This window comes from Chenopodium album, chromosome 22, assembly GCF_948465745.1.
Source record: "Chenopodium album chromosome 22, dcCheAlbu1.1, whole genome shotgun sequence".
Taxonomy (NCBI): domain Eukaryota; kingdom Viridiplantae; phylum Streptophyta; class Magnoliopsida; order Caryophyllales; family Amaranthaceae; genus Chenopodium; species Chenopodium album.
The window spans coordinates 14,666,568-14,686,368 of NC_137855.1; the positions used below are offsets into that span (position 1 = coordinate 14,666,568).

Consider the following 19,801-nt stretch of genomic DNA (forward strand, 5'->3'; position numbering starts at 1 on the left):
ATGAAGATTGCAAATCCAACACCAGAACCTTTCCCTGATCTTAAGGTAAACTTCAGTAGCTAATCATATGTGCTTCTATTAAACTTTCGTCGGTTAGTTCATAACTAATGTCCTTATCAACTGTGTAGGAAGAGACGCCTTGTGAGCTTCTTCACCCCGGGGAAAACAAGGATGGAGAGTTGCCTTTGGTGGGGTATGGTAGCGCACAACCGTTTGACAAGGTCCATTTCAAGTCTAATACTAGTACCCACTATATCTCGGTCGGGATCAATTCTATAGTAGTCGGGTTTGAGGACTTACCACTACCGGTGCCTAGAGAGGAATATGATTTCATTAACCTGATTGATGCGAAAGGTAGCTTTGTGCAATGGCCACGTGATCGGGTGAGGTTGTTAGGAGTGGTAAGTATACACTACTTGTTTTTAATTAAATCATGTCTACATAAACAATAACTTCTAATATGACCATGTGTTTTTATGTTACTAGGTTACAAAGGAAAATCAGCCCGCTAAAAGGAAGAAGGTGGAGAAGCCAAAATCCAAGGATGTCCAACCTCCAAAGATCATGGAACAAGGACAAGGGTCAAAGGGTGAACACTTGTCGAATAAGAGTTCGAGAGCTCCTTCGACTCCACTCGTAGAAGCCGATGTCCTTAAGTCGTTCTCAAAAGCTTGTTATTTTCTTCACAACCGTGTTAGTGAATTACCCATGGACAAACAAATTCAAGTGTTTTTACCTAAGGCATTGTTCCACTATGATGAGGATGCGATCGCATTTATTTCAAGAGTCGATGTGAAGGAATTTCTCACCGGTTCAGAGCTTAACATTTCCATTATTCAAGCGTTCATGAGGTAATGCAATGCTACCATTCCTAATGATATTGTTTTCTTGATATTTCTGAATGAAAAAAATGCAAATACTAATAATTTTCCCACATTACTCTTATGAAGGTCACTACAGGTGCTCATTCTTAGTAAACCCAATTCTCAGGCTGCAGTTGGGTGGTTATGCCCCGAGCAGACCTCCGAAACCAGATGCTTACATAACCCTCGTGAGGTGGTAGATTACCTTGCGCGGAGTTTGAAAGAATCAACGCATGCGGGAGACAAGTTCATATTAGCCCCATGCTTTGAGGAGTACGTTTAAATATGTCATACTTTAGTTCTTTGTTAAGTATATATGTTGACGTCTAACACTGATGGATTGTTATTTGGTGAAAATATATATGCAGTCATCATTGGAGCCTTATGGTGGTATGTGTTTCTAATAACACAATCTACTACTTTGATTCAGCTAGTACTTGGCCACCACGGAAGTTGCTAGTGCAGAGCCTACTGAATGGGTAAATATTGATTCCTGTTGTTGAATATCCTCACCTAAGTTATTGAGTATTTATGTTTCTTACTTTGAACTTATTTTCCTAAAGTGTGATGAAGAAGCTAAATTGTCGTTCTGTTGCCGGTCCAACGTGGAAATATGCAAAGGTAATGCTTTGAACAGTGCTTTGTTTAGTAAACTTGGCTTTGATTATGGCTATGCATGACTAGAATACCTTTAATTTGTGTCATGTAAGTGTGCGCAACAAGACAACGGAGTTGATTGTGCCCTATACGTGATGAGGTTTATGTTTGCCATAGTCAATTGTTGCACGGAAGTTCAACACGTTGAGGAGGTATGTGTTTTTTTTTTTTTTTTTTTATTCTCCAGATCAATAATTGCTTCTCATGGCAGCTGCAGCAGCCACGGTAGCAGCAGCAGCAGCCCAGGCAGGTGCCCAGGCCGCTGCAGCAGCCACTGCAGCAGCCCAGGCAGCTGCAGCAGCCACGGCAGCAGCCCAGGCAGGTGCCCAGGCCGCTGCAGCAGCCACGCCGGCAGCCCAGGCAGCTGCAGCAGCCACGGTAGCAGCCCAGCTAGCTGCAGCAGCCACGGCAGCAGCCCAGCTAGCTGCAGCAGCCATATGGCAGCAGCGTTGGTAGCAGCCCGGGGAATGTGGTAGTATTTTATGAACTTGGTGCGTAAATGAAAGTGAATTTGGCCATTGTGGTAAAATTTTTTGAACTTGTTGCATAATTGATAGTGAATTTGGTAATGAAGTCATACATTTCATATTTAGGCCATTTTGGGTAAATTGCGTCCTAAAACTAAGTAAATTGTTATTTTGATGTGATTTCAAACCTTATACACCTAAGACTAGGTAATAGTGACATGTTATGAGAAAGAAATAGTCCATTTGATAAAAAATGTAGAAATTGGGTAAAGTAGTAGTCACATATGCCTTATTTGGGCCATTTTGGATGAAATCCGTCCTAAAACTTGGTAAAATGCATTTTGATGGGATTTCAAGCCTTAAACTCCTAAGACTAGGACATATTGACATGTTATGAGAAAGAATTAATTCATTTTATAAGAAATGTAGAAAATGGGCAAAGTGGAAGTCATATAGGCCTTATTTGGGGCATCCATGTATAAAATGTGTCCTAAAACTTAGTAAAATGTTTTTTTGATGTGATTTCAAGTCTTAGACACCAAATCCTAGGTAATATTGACATGTTATGATAAAGAATTAGTGCATTTGATAAAAAATGTAGAAAATGGACAAAGTATAAGTCATATGGTCCTTTTTTGGGGCATCTTGTATAAATTGCGTCCTAAAACTTAGTAAAATGTTCTTTTGATGTGATTTCAAGCCTTGGACACCTAAGACTAGGTAATATTGACTTGTTTTGATAGAGAATTAGTGCATTTGACTAGAATAGTAGAAAATGGGCAAAGTAGAAGTACAATAGGCCTTATTTGGGGCATCCTTGGATAAAATAGGCCCTAAAACTTAGTAAAATGTTTTTTTGATGTGATTTCAAGTCTTAGACACCAAATCCTAGGTAATATTGACATGTTATGATAAAGAATTAGTGCATTTGATAAAAAATGTAGAAAATGGACAAAGTATAAGTCATATGGTCCTTTTTTGGGGCATCTTGTATAAATTGCGTCCTAAAACTTAGTAAAATGTTCTTTTGATGTGATTTCAAGCCTTAGACACCTAAGACTAGGTAATATTGACTTGTATTGATAGAGAATTAGTGCATTTGACTAGAATAGTAGAAAATGGGCAAAGTAGAAGTACAATAGGCCTTATTTGGGGCATCCTTGGATAAAATAGGCCCTAAAACTTAGTAAAATGTTTTTTTGATGTGATTTCAAGTCTTAGACACCAAATCCTAGGTAATATTGACATGTTATGATAAAGAATTAGTGCATTTGATAAAAAATGTAGAAAATGGACAAAGTATAAGTCATATAGGCCTTTTTTGGGGCATCTTGTATAAATTGCGTCCTAAAACTTAGTAAAATTTTCTTTTGATGTGATTTGAAGCCTTAGACACCTAAGATTAGGGAATATTGACTTGTTTTGATAGAGAATTAGTGCATATGATATGAAATGTAGAAAATGGGAAAAGTACAAGTCATATAGGACTTATAATGGGGCATCAATGCATGGGTAAAATGCGTAATGCTCTTTTGATGTGATTTGTAAATGGCATAATGCTCTTTTGATGTGATTTGTAAATGGCATCAATTAGTCCTAGCTAGCTAATTATTTTAATTTTTTTTTATAATAGTCAAGTGTTATATATATAATGTTTGTTTTTTTTTTCCTAAAGGTTTGCGCGATTCAAAGGGAAGGCCCGTTAACAAGCAAAGAAATCGATGAAATTCGCGACATGTGGGCTTATTTCGTGACATTTGATGGCATCTATTAGTATTGTCGTAGTGGGTGCACACACACCAACTTAATTAGTGAGCTTGAGTTTATTAGTTATTAGTATGATGAACATTATTTTAGTTAGTATATGTTTTTTTTATATTAACATTATTCATTATGATTAGTACGTAGCTATTGATGGTGTTATATATCTTTACACATTTTGTTGTACTTACATATTATTGTTAATTCAATATTACAATGATGTTACTTTTGATATGATATATATATATATATGTAATTTTTATTTCATGTTATATATTATATTGTATTATTATTATTAATAATATTAATATTAATAATAATAATATTATTATTATTATTATTAATAATATTAATATTATTGTGACAGGTCCCTATTATAATTAAGACATGACTTTATATTAAAACAGGTCAATAATTATATTATATATTTACAAATTAATAATAATTTAGGAAAAAAAAAAAAAGAGAATGGCAAGCGGTTTAGGTAAAGAACCGCTTCCCATTTGAAGAAAATGGCAAGCGGTTTGGCGCCAAAACCGCTTGCCATTACAATTGACATAAGAATATGTCATGTGTAATGGCAAGCGGTTTTGGCGCCAAACCGCTTGCCATTCTCATCAAAAGGCAAGCGGTTCTGAACCGCTTGCCATTTAAATGGTCATTGGCAAGCCCCCCATTAGGGAGCGGTTCAAAACCGCTTGCCATTGGGGGGTTTGAACCGCTTCCCAATTAGTTTTTTCTACTAGTGAAAAGAAAAAAAGGAGCAAAAGAAAAAAATTGTTTCAATATGCAAGTGTTCTAATTGAAGGTTACTCAAAAAAAAAAAAAAAAAGAAAAAAAAAGAAGTTCAAAAGGAAAAAAAAAAAAAAAATTCAAATTTTGTTTGTTCACTCAAGTTCCATAATATCATATTTGTATGAGTGATTTATTGTAAGTGTTGAAAATATTGTTAATATTGGATTGGTTGTTTGGTAAATTTTTGTAGAGTTGAGTTGGAGATTTATGGTCATTATTTATTTTTGACCTTGGTTTTATTTGTTAAGATTTGGCTCCCTTAAGCATGGCTTTACTCTCACTTTTCCCAAATTTTATCCTACCCTTTACCCAAGCCTTACATTACAAGCTTTGAAGACCTTCCGACCTTTGTGCATAGAGTTGTATGAATGTGAAATTAGTTGTTTATCAATGCAAAGAATGATTTGACATATTCCGAGTCGACTACTAGGTTGAGTGTATGTCTTTTTAAACACACGAGTGTGTGAGTTGGGAGGGCATTGTTCACATTTAAAGGGTTGGTTGGGGAGCAATCGAGTACATCTTTTACTCGCCACATAAATGAGAGTTGAGTGTGTGAGCACTAGTCTTGAATTCTATATGCTCTTGTGGTTTGCACTACTTGAAAATTGTTAGGGAAGATTGGTAATTGAATGGATTTGAGTGATTGACTTTAATATATTTATCGGAATTGCCTTGAATCGTATTTATTGGTTTGAATGTATTTGGGGTGAAATATTGATTTATTTATTCATTGCTTTTTATAGGGACAAGCAAAGGTTTAGCTTGGGGGAGTTTGATGAGTTTATTTTATATGTATTTTTATTCCCCGTCTCGTGTTCATAATTGTGCTTATTTGAGCTCTGCGGAGCCAATTTATTACTAATATATGTTTTCTAATTTTTTGTAGAGTTGGTATTATTTTGCAGAAATTTACAGAATTATGACAATTCCCGAGGTTATTAGCCACTACAAAGGTATTAGAGTCATACGTGAGGAGGTTCAAGATTCCAAGTTACTAACACAGACCAACCAAGGAAGAAGAATTGGGCTAAAGTTAGAGGCCCAATCACGTTCACGCTAAAGATCTAGGCCGCGAGTTTACTCCAACCAACTGGGCCCGATCGGATGAAGAGTACTACAGCTGGACACGCCTTTATCCTTGGGCCTTACTCCAGCTGTTCAACTTAATGTCAGTTTCCGACTTTTATTGGCATTATTCCAATTCACACAACTATATATATTTGAGGACTAAGTTTAGCTTAGGAGGTTAGCTGATTATTGTACTGCTCTTGTCTTAGTTACAGTTTTACGGAACTATTTCCTTGGTTTTCATTCTTTTATTCTTTAGTTTAGTTTCCATTAGTTTATTTCTTTTTAGTTTTCATTCGTTTAAGTCTTCAATATTTTTCTTTATTATTAATTATTATTGTTTTGTTTTAGTTTTAATATTATTGTTTTAATTATGTTTAATTTAATTACTTTGATTAGTTTAGTTTTAATTATGCACGAGTATATTTCTAGGGTTCTTGGGGATCCATGAACAATATGAAGGGATGATTTATTATTATTGATTGTTAATGTTTTGGGCTAATTTCCTATTGATTGTTATAATGCTATGCAATTAGATTTGCGCAGGTTTAATTGTATGAGTTACGCAATATTGATTCGAGATTCGACAAATGAGAGTTGATATTAAAGCTTAGTTTCAATAGGCAGGTTAATTTATAAATGGTTAAATCGAGATTCGAGAGATGCGATTTAATATCGCTAAGTTAATTCTGTGATTATAATACGTAGCGAAAGCCCTTTATAATCTGGTTAATTTATGCATTGATAATTGATTGCTATGTTTATCCCGGAGTATTATTTATTGGTGAACCTATGACCCTAGGTCTTTTTATTATTTCTTATTTCCCTTAGTGTAATTATTATTGTAGTATATTTTTCACAAAAATACTCGTTTCTTGATAATTTAGATTATAATAATTTATTAGGAATAAAAGAACATTGTTTTCCTGTGGATTCGACCCTACTTCCCTATCTATTATAATTAGTGGTTTTAGGAATTACTTTTGATTAGGTGATACGACTTTAGCCTGTCAAAATTTAGCGCCGTTGCCGGGGAAACGATTTATTTTTTATTTTTTATTTCTGATTAATTTGTAGTCTAGATTATTTCCCTTCGTCTCAGAGAACGTAAGTTCTTTGGGACAGTTCTCATATTTGTTGTTTAGTTCTTTGTTTATGCCCAGGTGTTCTAGATCAGGTTACATCCCATTCGATCCTAAGATCGAGCGCTCTTTTCATAGACAAAAGAATCTTTACAAGCGAATACTGGCAGGTTTCGGGAGTGATATTCCTAGGGACCCTCCATCTGATTCTAGTGACACAGAAGTTTCTTCAGAACCAGAATCAGAGATGGTGCATCCACCACCACCTCCACCCCGCAAGTTCAGTGATTATTCGCAGCCATCCCTGGGTGATTTTCCACACCTAGCTCCTACACCAAATCTCGAGGGAGTACAATTCGATATTAGACCCCAGTTTATTACTATAATCGAAAGGAAGCAATTCAGCGGAGCTAAGGGTGAAGATCCAAATCTTCATATTCTAGATTTTTGCCAATATTACAACACTATTAGACAAGCTGGGGTCACGCAGGACCAAATCAGGGAGATTCTTTTTCCTTATTCTTTATGTGGTAAAGCTAAATTATGGTATAATTGATTGAATAGGACTGCCCTTGGTATTAGTGACTGGAATTCTCTTGCTATGATTTTCTATGATAAATATTACCCTGCAGAGAGGACAGCTTTGTTAAGGAGTTCGATCCAAAAATTTTCCCAAGAAGTGGATGAAAGTTTATATGAAGCTTGGGAAAGATTTAAGGATTTGCAGAGAGAATATCCCCATCATGGGCTAGCACAGTGGCAGATAATCCAAGCCTTCTACAACGGGCTTGGAAATTCATCCAGATCAATCCTAGACTCAGCAGCTTATGGAAGATTTATGAATCTTCAAGAGGATGTAGCAGGCATAGTTATTGAAGAGATTGCAATTCATAATTCCCAATATGGGAATCCTAGAGGATTTGCAGACAAAGGGAAACATAATGTCGATTCCATATCCTTTGTGCAAGCTCAATTAACCTCTATTTTCCAGAAATTAGATAGTATTAGTACTGCTATTCCATCTTCCGTAGCTAATGTTTCTGCTGTTGGTACTAACACTACAATATTCTGTGAAAATTGTGGTCTTGCAGGTCATTGGGCGCAGGACTGTAGGAGTTCACTTGAGAAGATTAATGCTTTTCAGACCTATAAGCAAATTAGTCCATACTCTAACACATACAATGCAGGGTTGAAAAATAACCAAAATATGTCGTACAATATTACGATGTGCTTAACCCCCAACCACAGGTACAACAACCACAGCAGAGGTAACCAACCTCCACATCAGAGACCACAACAGGTTGTTACTTCTCCTTCTGATTCTGGCCTATCAGAAATCGAAACTATGTTAGCCAATATGCAAAAGCAGATGCAGAGTAGGGATGCGCAAATTGATTCGATCCTAGCACATAATAAAATCATAGATAATCAAATTGCGCTACTTTCCTCTACTCTACAAACTTGCCAGCAGGGAGCCCTACCATCGCAGCCAGTACAACCTACAGATCACGTGAATGCAATTACCCTGAGAAGTGGTTCAAAATACGATGGGCCTTGTTGTTACTAGCCCTGCAGGGCCCCAGGTTAAAACTAACTCTTCTGATAATAAATTGCAGGGTACAACTCAAGATAAGATCGGAGATGTGCAGAGTCCTGCTATCAAGCTTCCATTCCCTAATAGACATTTAAAGAGTAAGTTGGATAAGCAATTTGGTAAGTTTCTAGAGGTTGTCAAAAATTTGCAGGTAACAATTCCTTTCACAGAATTAATTACTCAAGTTCCAGCATATTCTAAATATATAAAAGAAATTTTGACTAGAAAAAGATCTATTAGTGAGGTAAAGACAGTTGCTTTTACTGCAGAATGTAGTGGTATATTACAAAATAAATCTCCACCTAAACTAAAAGATCTGGGTAGTTTTTCTATTCCTTGTCATATTGGTAATGTGATAATTGATAAAGCTTTATGTGATTTGGGTGCTAGTGTACGTGTTTTTCCATTATCTGTGAACTCTAAATTAATTATGGGTAAATTAAAAGCTACCAATATTACTCTACAAATGGCCGATCGTTCTGTTAAATACCCTTTAGGTGTTTTAGAGGATGTTCTTGTTAGAGTAGGTAAATTTTATATACGTGTTGATTTTGTTATTGTTGATATTGAGAAAGATTTACAAATTCCAATTATTTTCTTACATTATGTGTAGGGGATGATAATATTACTTTTAATCTAAATAATGTCCCTAAAAGCCCCATCTTAGAGGAAAAGTGTTATAGTGTTGGTGTGGTTGATATAAATAATTTTTCTAATAAGCCCCAAGCTCTCGTTAGAGATCCCTTGGAGGCGGTATTTTGTGTTACATCTTCCGCAGGAAAAACTACTACATGGAAAGATGAAGTGGATGCTATAGAAAGAGCTCTAAATTGTGTAGGGCTTGGGGTTGAAGATGAACAAGTGGAGAAAAATGAGCAAGTTGCGAAAATCGAGCCTGTACTGAAAGTCCCACCCGATCGGGTGGCATTTGCTCAATCAAGCAAAAATACGAAGAAAATCAAGGCCAAAAAGGAATCTCGTGCAACGAGTATCAAGAAACCACCTGATCGTACCTTGGAGACGGGCCCGGTCGGGCGCTAGAGCGCGTCAGCAAATATGGCCAACTTCAAAACGCCATAACTTTTGCGTTTCTTAACGAAACTTTGCGTGTGACCAATCGTTGGAAAGCTCTTGAAGTCTAATTTCCAATGAAATTAGAACCATTGAATTATCATTTGCATAAAAAAAGTTATGAGCAAAATAGTGAACCTGACTTGTTTTTGCCTCTCTTCCTACTAACACTTTGTTCCTTTCTTGCTCAAAATTGTACTAAGGTGATGCATTGCAATGCTTGGGATGGTGGTGGTTACGGGTTTGATGATGTGGGGTAGTCACTTGGGTTACTAAATTCCCTTTAAGCCAATGGGAACATTGTTTGATTTAGCTTGGGGGGGATTTCTTGTACATATATAGGCACTCTTTCTTTCCCTTCTCTTTTTATTTTCTTTGGTGTGCTTAGTTTAGTTTTATTGCTTTCTTAGTCTAGTTTTTTTATTTCTTTATTAGTCTAGATTTTATTTTTTTCCTAGGTTAGATTTATTGCTTTCAAAAAATAAAAAAATCCAAAAATACATTCCAATGAATTATGAATCATGCTTCCCTGTGCCCCTTGATTAAAATTTTTCGGAATTGTTTTAATTCTTGGTTATTGATGATAAATATTGTGGATTAGTTGATCATGATTGTATGTTTGATTGCCTTGAAACCTTAATATGCGTCAATTTTGCCCAACTACTTGTGAATATAGTGCTTGACTAGTTGATTGTTGAGGAATGTGTGTTAGTTCCTGGTATGTCAATGAAGTTGAGTATTGGTTTTTAACTTTGAGTAATGTTTGTATGAATCATTATTAGGCACACTGAGGAGGACGAAGGCATTTGTTCTTTTAGGTAGCCTTCAGATGATATTAGATACATTTGTTCCCTTCTTGCTACCCATGTTGTTTCCTTAACCTTTTATTGTTTATTTAGCCACATTACAAGCTTAATTTTTCCCCATTGGTTACTAGTCCCAAGCTTAGCTTGGGGGAGCTACTAGTTAGTGAGGTGAGGGAGTTATAGTGTGCACATAATTTGCACAATTTGGGTGGATATGATAAGTTATTTGTTCTTGTATGTTAATTGGAAAAAAATGAAAATTGTTGTTCATAGTTGAAAAAATTTCAATGTGAGATAAAAAGAAAAAAAGGAGTAAAAGAAAAAAATTGTTTCAATATGCAAGTGCTCTAATTGAAGGTTACTCAAAAAAAAAAAAGAAAAAAAAAAAGAAGTTCAAATGGGAAAAAAAAAAAAAAAAGAATTCAAATTTTGTTTGTTCACTCAAGTTCCATAATATCATATTTGTATGAGTGATTTATTGTAAGTGTTGAAAATATTGTTAATATTGGATTGGTTGTTTGGTAAATTTTTGTAGAGTTGAGTTGGAGATTTATGGTCATTATTTATTTTTGACCTTGGTTTTATTTGTTAAGATTTGGCTCCCTTAAGCATGGCTTTACTCTCACTTTTCCCAAATTTTATCCTACCCTTTACCCAAGCCTTACATTACAAGCTTTGAAGACCTTCCGACCTTTGTGCATAGAGTTTTATGAATGTGAAATTAGTTGTTTATCAATGCAAAGAATGATTTGACATATTCCGAGTCGACTACTAGGTTGAGTGTATGTCTTTTTAAACACACGAGTGTGTGAGTTGGGAGGGCATTGTTCACATTTAAAGGGTTGGTTGGGGAGCAATCGAGTACATCTTTTACTCGCCACATAAATGAGAGTTGAGTGTGTGAGCACTAGTCTTGAATTCTATATGCTCTTGTGGTTTGCTCTACTTGAAAATTGTGAGGGAAGATTGGTAATTGAATGGATTTGAGTGATTGACTTTAATATATTTATCGGAATTGCCTTGAATCGTATTTATTGGTTTGAATGTATTTGGGGTGAAATATTGATTTATTTATTCATTGCTTTTTATAGGGACAAGCAAAGGTTTAGCTTGGGGGAGTTTGATGAGTTTATTTTATATATATTTTTATTCCCCGTCTCGTGTTCATAATTGTGCTTATTTGAGCTCTGCGGAGCTAATTTTATTACTAATATACGTTTTCTAATTTTTTGTAGAGTTGGTATTATTTTGCAGAAATTTGCAGAATTATGACAATTCCCGAGGTTATTAGCCACTACAAAGGTATTAGAGTCATACGTGAGGAGGTTCAAGATTCCAAGTTACTAACACAGACCAACTAAGGAAGAAGAATTGGGCTAAAGTTAGAGGCCCAATCACGTTCACGCTAAAGATTTAGGCCGCGAGTTTACTCCAACCAACTGGGCCCGATCGGATGAAGAGTACTACAGCTGGACACGCCTTTATCCTTGGGCCTTACTCTAGCTGTTCAACTTAATGTCGGTTTCCGACTTTTATTGGCCTTATTCCAATTCACGCAACTATATATATTTGAGGACTAAGTTTAGCTTAGGAGGTTAGCTGATTATTGTACTGCTCTTGTCTTAGTTACAGTTTTACGGAACTATTTCCTTGGTTTTCATTCTTTTATGCTTTAGTTTAGTTTCCATTAGTTTATTTCTTTTTAGTTTTCATTCGTTTAAGTCTTCAATATTTTGCTTTATTATTAATTATTATTGTTTTGTTTTAGTTTTAATATTATTGTTTTAATTATGTTTAATTTAATTACTTTGATTAGTTTAGTTTTAATTATGCACGAGTAGTTTATTTCTAGGGTTCTTGGGGATCCATGAACAATATGAAGGGATGATTTATTATTATTGATTGTTAATGTTTTGGGTTAATTTCCTATTGATTGTTATAATGCTATGCAATTAGATTTGCGCAGGTTTAATTGTATGAGTTACGCAATATTGATTCGAGATTCGACAAATGAGAGTTGATATTAAAGCTTAGTTTCAATAGGCAGGTTAATTTATAAATGGTTAAATCGAGATTCGAGAGATGCGATTTAATATCGCTAAGTTAATTCTGTGATTATAATACGTAGCGAAAGCCCTTTATAATCTGGTTAATTTATGCATTGATAATTGATTGCTATGTTTATCCCGGAGTATTATTTATTGGTGAACCTATGACCCTAGGTCTTTTTATTATTTCTTATTTCCCTTAGTGTAATTATTATTGTAGTATATTTTTCACAAAAATACTCGTTTCTTGATAATTTAGATTATAATAATTTATTAGGAATAAAAGAACATTGTTTTCCTGTGGATTCGACCCTACTTCCCTATCTATTATAATTAGTGGTTTTAGGAATTACTTTTGATTAGGTGATACGACTTTAGCCTGTCAAAATTTAGCGCCGTTGCCGGGGAAACGATTTATTTTTTATTTTTTATTTCTGATTAATTTGTAGTCTAGATTATTTCCCTTCGTCTCAGAGAACGTAAGTTCTTTGGGACAGTTCTCATATTTGTTGTTTAGTTCTTTGTTTATGCCCAGGTGTTCTAGATCAGGTTACATCCCATTCGATCCTAAGATCGAGCGCTCTTTTCATAGACAAAAGAATCTTTACAAGCGAATACTGGCAGGTTTCGGGAGTGATATTCCTAGGGACCCTCCATCTGATTCTAGTGACACAGAAGTTTCTTCAGAACCAGAATCAGAGATGGTGCATCCACCACCACCTCCACCCCGCAAGTTCAGTGATTATTCGCAGCCATCCCTGGGTGATTTTCCACACCTAGCTCCTACACCAAATCTCGAGGGAGTACAATTCGATATTAGACCCCAGTTTATTACTATAATCGAAAGGAAGCAATTCAGCGGAGCTAAGGGTGAAGATCCAAATCTTCATATTCTAGATTTTTGCCAATATTACAACACTATTAGACAAGCTGGGGTCACGCAGGACCAAATCAGGGAGATTCTTTTTCCTTATTCTTTATGTGGTAAAGCTAAATTATGGTATAATTGATTGAATAGGACTGCCCTTGGTATTAGTGACTGGAATTCTCTTGCTATGATTTTCTATGATAAATATTACCCTGCAGAGAGGACAGCTTTGTTAAGGAGTTCGATCCAAAAATTTTCCCAAGAAGTGGATGAAAGTTTATATGAAGCTTGGGAAAGATTTAAGGATTTGCAGAGAGAATATCCCCATCATGGGCTAACATAGTGGCAGATAATCCAAGCCTTCTACAACGGGCTTGGAAATTCATCCAGATCAATCCTAGACTCAACAGCTTATGGAAGATTTATGAATCTTCAAGAGGATGTAGCAGGCATAGTTATTGAAGAGATTGCAATTCATAATTCCCAATATGGGAATCCTAGAGGATTTGCAGACAAAGGGAAACATAATGTCGATTCCATATCCTTTGTGCAAGCTCAATTAACCTCTATTTTCCAGAAATTAGATAGTATTAGTACTGCTATTCCATCTTCCGTAGCTAATGTTTCTGCTGTTGGTACTAACACTACAATATTCTGTGAAAATTGTGGTCTTGCAGGTCATTGGGCGCAGGACTGTAGGAGTTCACTTGAGAAGATTAATGCTTTTCAGACCTATAAGCAAATTAGTCCATACTCTAACACATACAATGCAGGATTGAAAAATAACCAAAATATGTCGTACAATATTACGATGTGCTTAACCCCCAACCACAGGTACAACAACCACAGCAGAGGTAACCAACCTCCACATCAGAGACCACAACAGGTTGTTACTTCTCCTTCTGATTCCGGCCTATCAGAAATCAAAACTATGTTAGCCAATATGCAAAAGCAGATGCAGAGTAGGGATGCGCAAATTGATTCGATCCTAGCACATAATAAAATCATAGATAATCAAATTGCGCTACTTTCCTCTACTCTACAAACTTGCCAGTAGGGAGCCCTACCATCGCAGCCAGTACAACCTACAGATCACGTGAATGCAATTACCCTGAGAAGTGGTTCAAAATACGATGGGCCTTGTTGTTACTAGCCCTGCAGGGCCCCAGGTTAAAACTAACTCTTCTGATAATAAATTGCAGGGTACAACTCAAGATAAGATCGGAGATGTGCAGAGTCCTGCTATCAAGCTTCCATTCCCTAATAGACATTTAAAGAGTAAGTTGGATAAGCAATTTGGTAAGTTTCTAGAGGTTGTCAAAAATTTGCAGGTAACAATTCCTTTCACAGAATTAATTACTCAAGTTCCAGCATATTCTAAATTTATAAAAGAAATTTTGACTAGAAAAAGATCTATTAGTGAGGTAAAGACAGTTGCTTTTACTGCAGAATGTAGTGGTATATTACAAAATAAATCTCCACCTAAACTAAAAGATCTGGGTAGTTTTTCTATTCCTTGTCATATTGGTAATGTGATAATTGATAAAGCTTTATGTGATTTGGGTGCTAGTGTAAGTGTTTTTCCATTATCTGTGAACTCTAAATTAATTATGGGTAAATTAAAAGCTACCAATATTACTCTAAAAATGGCCGATCATTCGGTTAAATACCCTTTAGGTGTTTTAGAGGATGTTCTTGTTAGAGTAGGTAAATTTTATATACGTGTTGATTTTGTTATTGTTGATATTGAGAAAGATTTACAAATTCCAATTATTTTCATACATTATGTGTAGGGGATGATAATATTACTTTTAATCTAAATAATGTCCCTAAAAGCCCCATCTTAGAGGAAAAGTGTTATAGTGTTGGTGTGGTTGATATAAATAATTTTTCTAATAAGCCCCAAGCTCTCGTTAGAGATCCCTTGGAGGCGGTATTTTGTGTTACATCTTCCGCAGGAAAAACTACTACATGGAAAGATGAAGTGGATGCTATAGAAAGAGCTCTAAATTGTGTAGGGCTTGGGGTTGAAGATGAACAAGTGGAGAAAAATGAGCAAGTTGCGAAAATCGAGCCTGTACTGAAAGTCCCACCCGATCGGGTGGCATTTGCTCAATCAAGCAAAAATACGAAGAAAATCAAGGCCAAAAAGGAATCTCGTGCAACGAGTATCAAGAAACCACCTGATCGTACCTTGGAGACGGGCCCGGTCGGGCGCTAGAGCGCGTCAGCAAATATGGCCAACTTCAAAATGCCATAACTTTTGCGTTTCTTAACGAAACTTTGCGTGTGACCAATCGTTGGAAAGCTCTTGAAGTCTAATTTCCAATGAAATTAGAACCATTGAATTATCATTTGCATAAAAAAAGTTATGAGAAAAATAGTGAACCTGACTTGTTTTTGCCTCTCTTCCTACTAACACTTTGTTCCTTTCTTGCTCAAAATTGTACTAAGGTGATGCATTGCATTGCTTGGGATGGTGGTGGTTACGGGTTTGATGATGTGGGGTAGTCACTTGGGTTACTAAATTCCCTTTAAGCCAATGGGAACATTGTTTGATTTAGCTTGGGGGGGATTTCTTGTACATATATAGGCACTCTTTCTTTCCCTTCTCTTTTTATTTTCTTTGGTGTGCTTAGTTTAGTTTTATTGCTTTCTTAGTCTAGTTTTTTTATTTCTTTATTAGTCTAGATTTTATTTTTTTCCTAGGTTAGATTTATTGCTTTCAAAAAATAAAAAAAATCCAAAAATACATTCCAATGAATTATGAATCATGCTTCCCTGTGCCCCTTGATTAAAATTTTTTGGAATTGTTTTGATTCTTGGTTATTGATGATAAATATTGTGGATTAGTTGATCATGATTGTATGTGTAGGGAATATTTCAAGCATCATGATAACCCCAAACTTGAACCCCACTGTAATTATACACTAAAGTATGGTGGCGTTCCAAAGGGAAAGACAAAGAGCAAAAAGAGTCGCCAACAAGTTTTAGGAACTTGTAAACCCAAAAGACAATCCAAAGGACCGTCAACTACTCCATAAGGTCTTGAACCAAATAGGGTCCGGGGATGAGGGTACGAATCCAATCTACAAAAGAAAGGACCCGCCCTATAAAATAGGCCTCTACTTTGTTCTGCTCGTATTCATGTGCGCTTTTCGAATAACATACAAACATTATATTAAACCTACCCTGTTTATCTATGTTGGTTGAATATTAATGCACAAACAAAACTATTATTGGCGATCACTTGAATTAAAATCACATTAGCCTAAACCAAATTAATAATTATCTTATTAAGCGTGATTTCAAGTACAAATTCCCTTTAAACAAGCATAAAAGGTGTGATCAAGCAATAAAATAAAATAAATATCAAGCAACATAACAATAAATCAATAATAATAATAGTAATAATCATGATAAGGCATAATAAAGCTTAAATACAATAGCAAGATCCTAGGCATGATACTAACAAGATTAATAACAAACCCTAGCATGTCACTAAACAATAAAGATCAAAGCTTTAAACCTAACATGGTACTAACATGATAACATAATATTAGAAATAATAAGAGGCAACCTAAACATGATACTAGAAAGCATTAAATAACATCCTAACATGATACTAGAAAGCATTAAAAGCATCCTAACATGATACTAGGAATTAACAATAATAAGCATGCAATCTACATTGTGAAAGAAATAGAGAGTAAGCTAATCTACTTACTTTGAAGCCTCGTACCTCTTTCTAATAACAAAATACACAAGTTAGTAAACTTCAATGAAAATAATAAAGAATAATTAAAGAATTAAAGAAATAAATTGAAATCAAGTTAAATAAAGTTTTGAATAGTTTTGGACCAAACCCTCAGAAATTATCAACCTTGCACGTCTAGGGCGAAGGCAACTTCGAACTTGGCTAAGAGATTCTAAGTCTTGTGAATGCGGAATATTGTATTTTTTAAAAAGGTTAGTTTAGAAAGAGAGAGAGAAAAAGAAAGAATTAAGTAATTCTTAATGAGAGTTGATAGAGAGAATAGATTGAGAGAATTAAGGAAGAATTGATAAAAGTTGAAAGAGAATTGTTTGTTGATTAAAAATAGAGGTTCGGACCCTATTTATAAGAAAACAGTCCGAAAAATCCTAGAATTTGATAAGGAATAAAACTACACTCTGTCGCTAACAAACCGACCTTGTCGCCAGAAATTTATCTTGTCGCCAGGCGACAGAGTCTGTCGCGAGGCGACAAGCCTGTCGTTTGGCGACAGAGACAGTTTTTGCGGATTTTGTTTTTATCATATCTTTTGATCTAGAAGTCCAAATAAGTCATATAATATGTCTTTGGAAAGATCTTTTTGTAGATAAAAAGATATGGACGAAATAGTGAAAGGGTGTCAGTTTTGGATAGAGTTTCGTATATCTTTAATATCTTTGTCGTTATACCTCGGAATTATTATTATAATATATCATTGGAAAGATAATTTCAAGATCTATCCAACCATATAAAATTTGGATAAAAAATATGAGGCATGAAAATAATATCTGACTATCTTTGAACATCTTTAAATCCGAATAGAATTAGGAAAGTTTTAAAGAAGGAAAGTTTATATTTAAATCAAATTCCTTGATCTTATCTTTTCAAAAAAGGATAATTAAGATATTTTAGAAACTTATAGAAGATTATAATCAATTCTAATTAGTTTAGGAATAGGATTAAACCTTTGGACCCTCCTCATGATCATTGGGTCGTAGGTAAAATCCGGTTTGGGCCCAGTTTAGTATTTTGGCCATAACTTCCTCATTATTCATCGGAATTGGGCTTATAATATATCGTTGGAAAGGTCTTTTCGAGCCCCATCCAACTACACCATTATTGGAACCTTATCATGGACCAAAATAAATTGGATTGAACGTTCTTATAAAATAGAGTGGGTTTTCGAAAACAGAAGGAAGGATTTTAATAAAAACTAACCGCAACACTTGACTTTTCACACTTTCACCTCATTCGATTATGGTTCGACGCAAAAGGTATTCATCACTGGGTTTGGTTTTGGGGAGACACAATTTGGTGTCTACAGTATGTTTGATTGCCTTGAAACCTTAATATGCGTCAATTTTGCCCAACTACTTGTGAATATAGTGCTTGACTAGTTGATTGTTGATGAATGTGTGTTAGTTACTGGTATGTCAATGAAGTTGAGTATTGGTTTTTAACTTTGAGTAATGTTTGTATGACTCATTATTATGCACATTGAGGAGGACGAAGGCATTTGTTCTTTTAGGTAGCCTTCAGATGATATTAGATACATTTGTTCCCTTCTTGCTACCCATGTTGTTTCCTTAACCTTTTATTGTTTATTTAGCCACATTACGAGCTTAATTTTTACCCATTGGTTACTAGTCCCAAGCTTAGCTTAGGGGAGCTACTAGTTATTGAGGTGAGGGAGTTATAGTGTGCACATAATTTGCACAATTTGGGTGGATATGATAAGTTATTTGTTCTTGTATGTTAATTGGAAAAAAATGAAAATTGTTGTTCATAGTTGAAAAAATTTCAATGTGAGATAAAAAGAAAAAAAGGAGCAAAAGAAAAAAATTGTTTCAATATGCAAGTGTTCTAATTGAAGGTTACTCAAAAAAAAAAAAAAAAAAAAAAAAAAAAAGAAAAAAAAAAGAAGTGTCATATTCGTAATTTTCTCTTTATTATTACAAAGACTTTTTATAAAGTTTAGTATTGCAAGCAAGTAGAAAAAAATTTCCCAACCTTGTGATACATGGGAGATAAGAGAAAGAGGGGGAGGCAGGGAGATAGGAACATCTACATATTCGAACGCTAAACTTGTAGCCATTGTCATATTCGTAATTTTCTCTTTATTATTTCTTTTAAAGGATCTTTATTTAGATGTGTTTCTAAAACTAGTGGGATAGTTGTTGTTACATAGTTGATGCTTGATCATGCTTAGTCACTCCGACTTTATTACCTTTGATGGATGTCTAAGTAAAAGCATTATGTGATGGACGTTTTTGGGCCCTTTTGTTTCATGAAATCGGTTTGCTAGGTGAGTACTTTGCATAAAGATGTTCTGGGATTTCTATTGTTTCTTTTGTTGGGGTTGATGGTAAAAGGTATTATTGCCAAACTGGAGTGTAATAGAAATTAGAATTTCATTTAACTTTGTTTCGTATCTGAAAGTAGAAGATTGTGCTATTGATATCACAGAGGAGAGATCTAAATTTCTCTCTTTTGTATGAATTAATCTATCGATCAGTCAAATAAACATACAGTTTTAGATTCGGTGTCTTTTACTTATGTATTTAATTTGGGTGAATGGCGAGTTGCTGAAGGAATAGTATGGTCTTATGTTAGGGGAGAGCATGGGACGGGTACCCGTTCCAATAACGTTATCGGTTCGGGTACCCAATAACCGTTAAGGCTAAAACCAATTCCCGAAACCGATCCAATAAGGTTCGGGTACCCGAAAATTCGGATACCCGAAAATACGGGTACCCGAACCAAATATCCGAACCGAACCAATAAGCTGATTTTTTTTGTTTGGGTCTTTTTATGTATTTAACACCTGCTTTTTTTCTAGTTTTTTTTTTTTTTTTTTTTTTTTTTTTTTTTTTTTTTTTTTTAACTTATGTTTTTTTTTACTATAAATTCAACCTGAATATCTTATCAAAAAAAAAATAAAAAATTCAACCTGAATACCTGACA

The 19,801-nt window shown here is 35.0% G+C and overlaps 2 pseudogenes; both read right to left on the bottom strand.

Moving 5' to 3' along the window:
- Positions 1 to 7,354: 7,354 nt before the first annotated feature.
- On the bottom strand, positions 7,355 to 7,446 carry LOC145606448 (small nucleolar RNA R71; annotated as a pseudogene).
- Positions 7,447 to 13,327: 5,881 nt separating this feature from the next.
- On the bottom strand, positions 13,328 to 13,419 carry LOC145606449 (small nucleolar RNA R71; annotated as a pseudogene).
- Between the last annotated feature and the right edge of the window lie 6,382 nt (positions 13,420 to 19,801).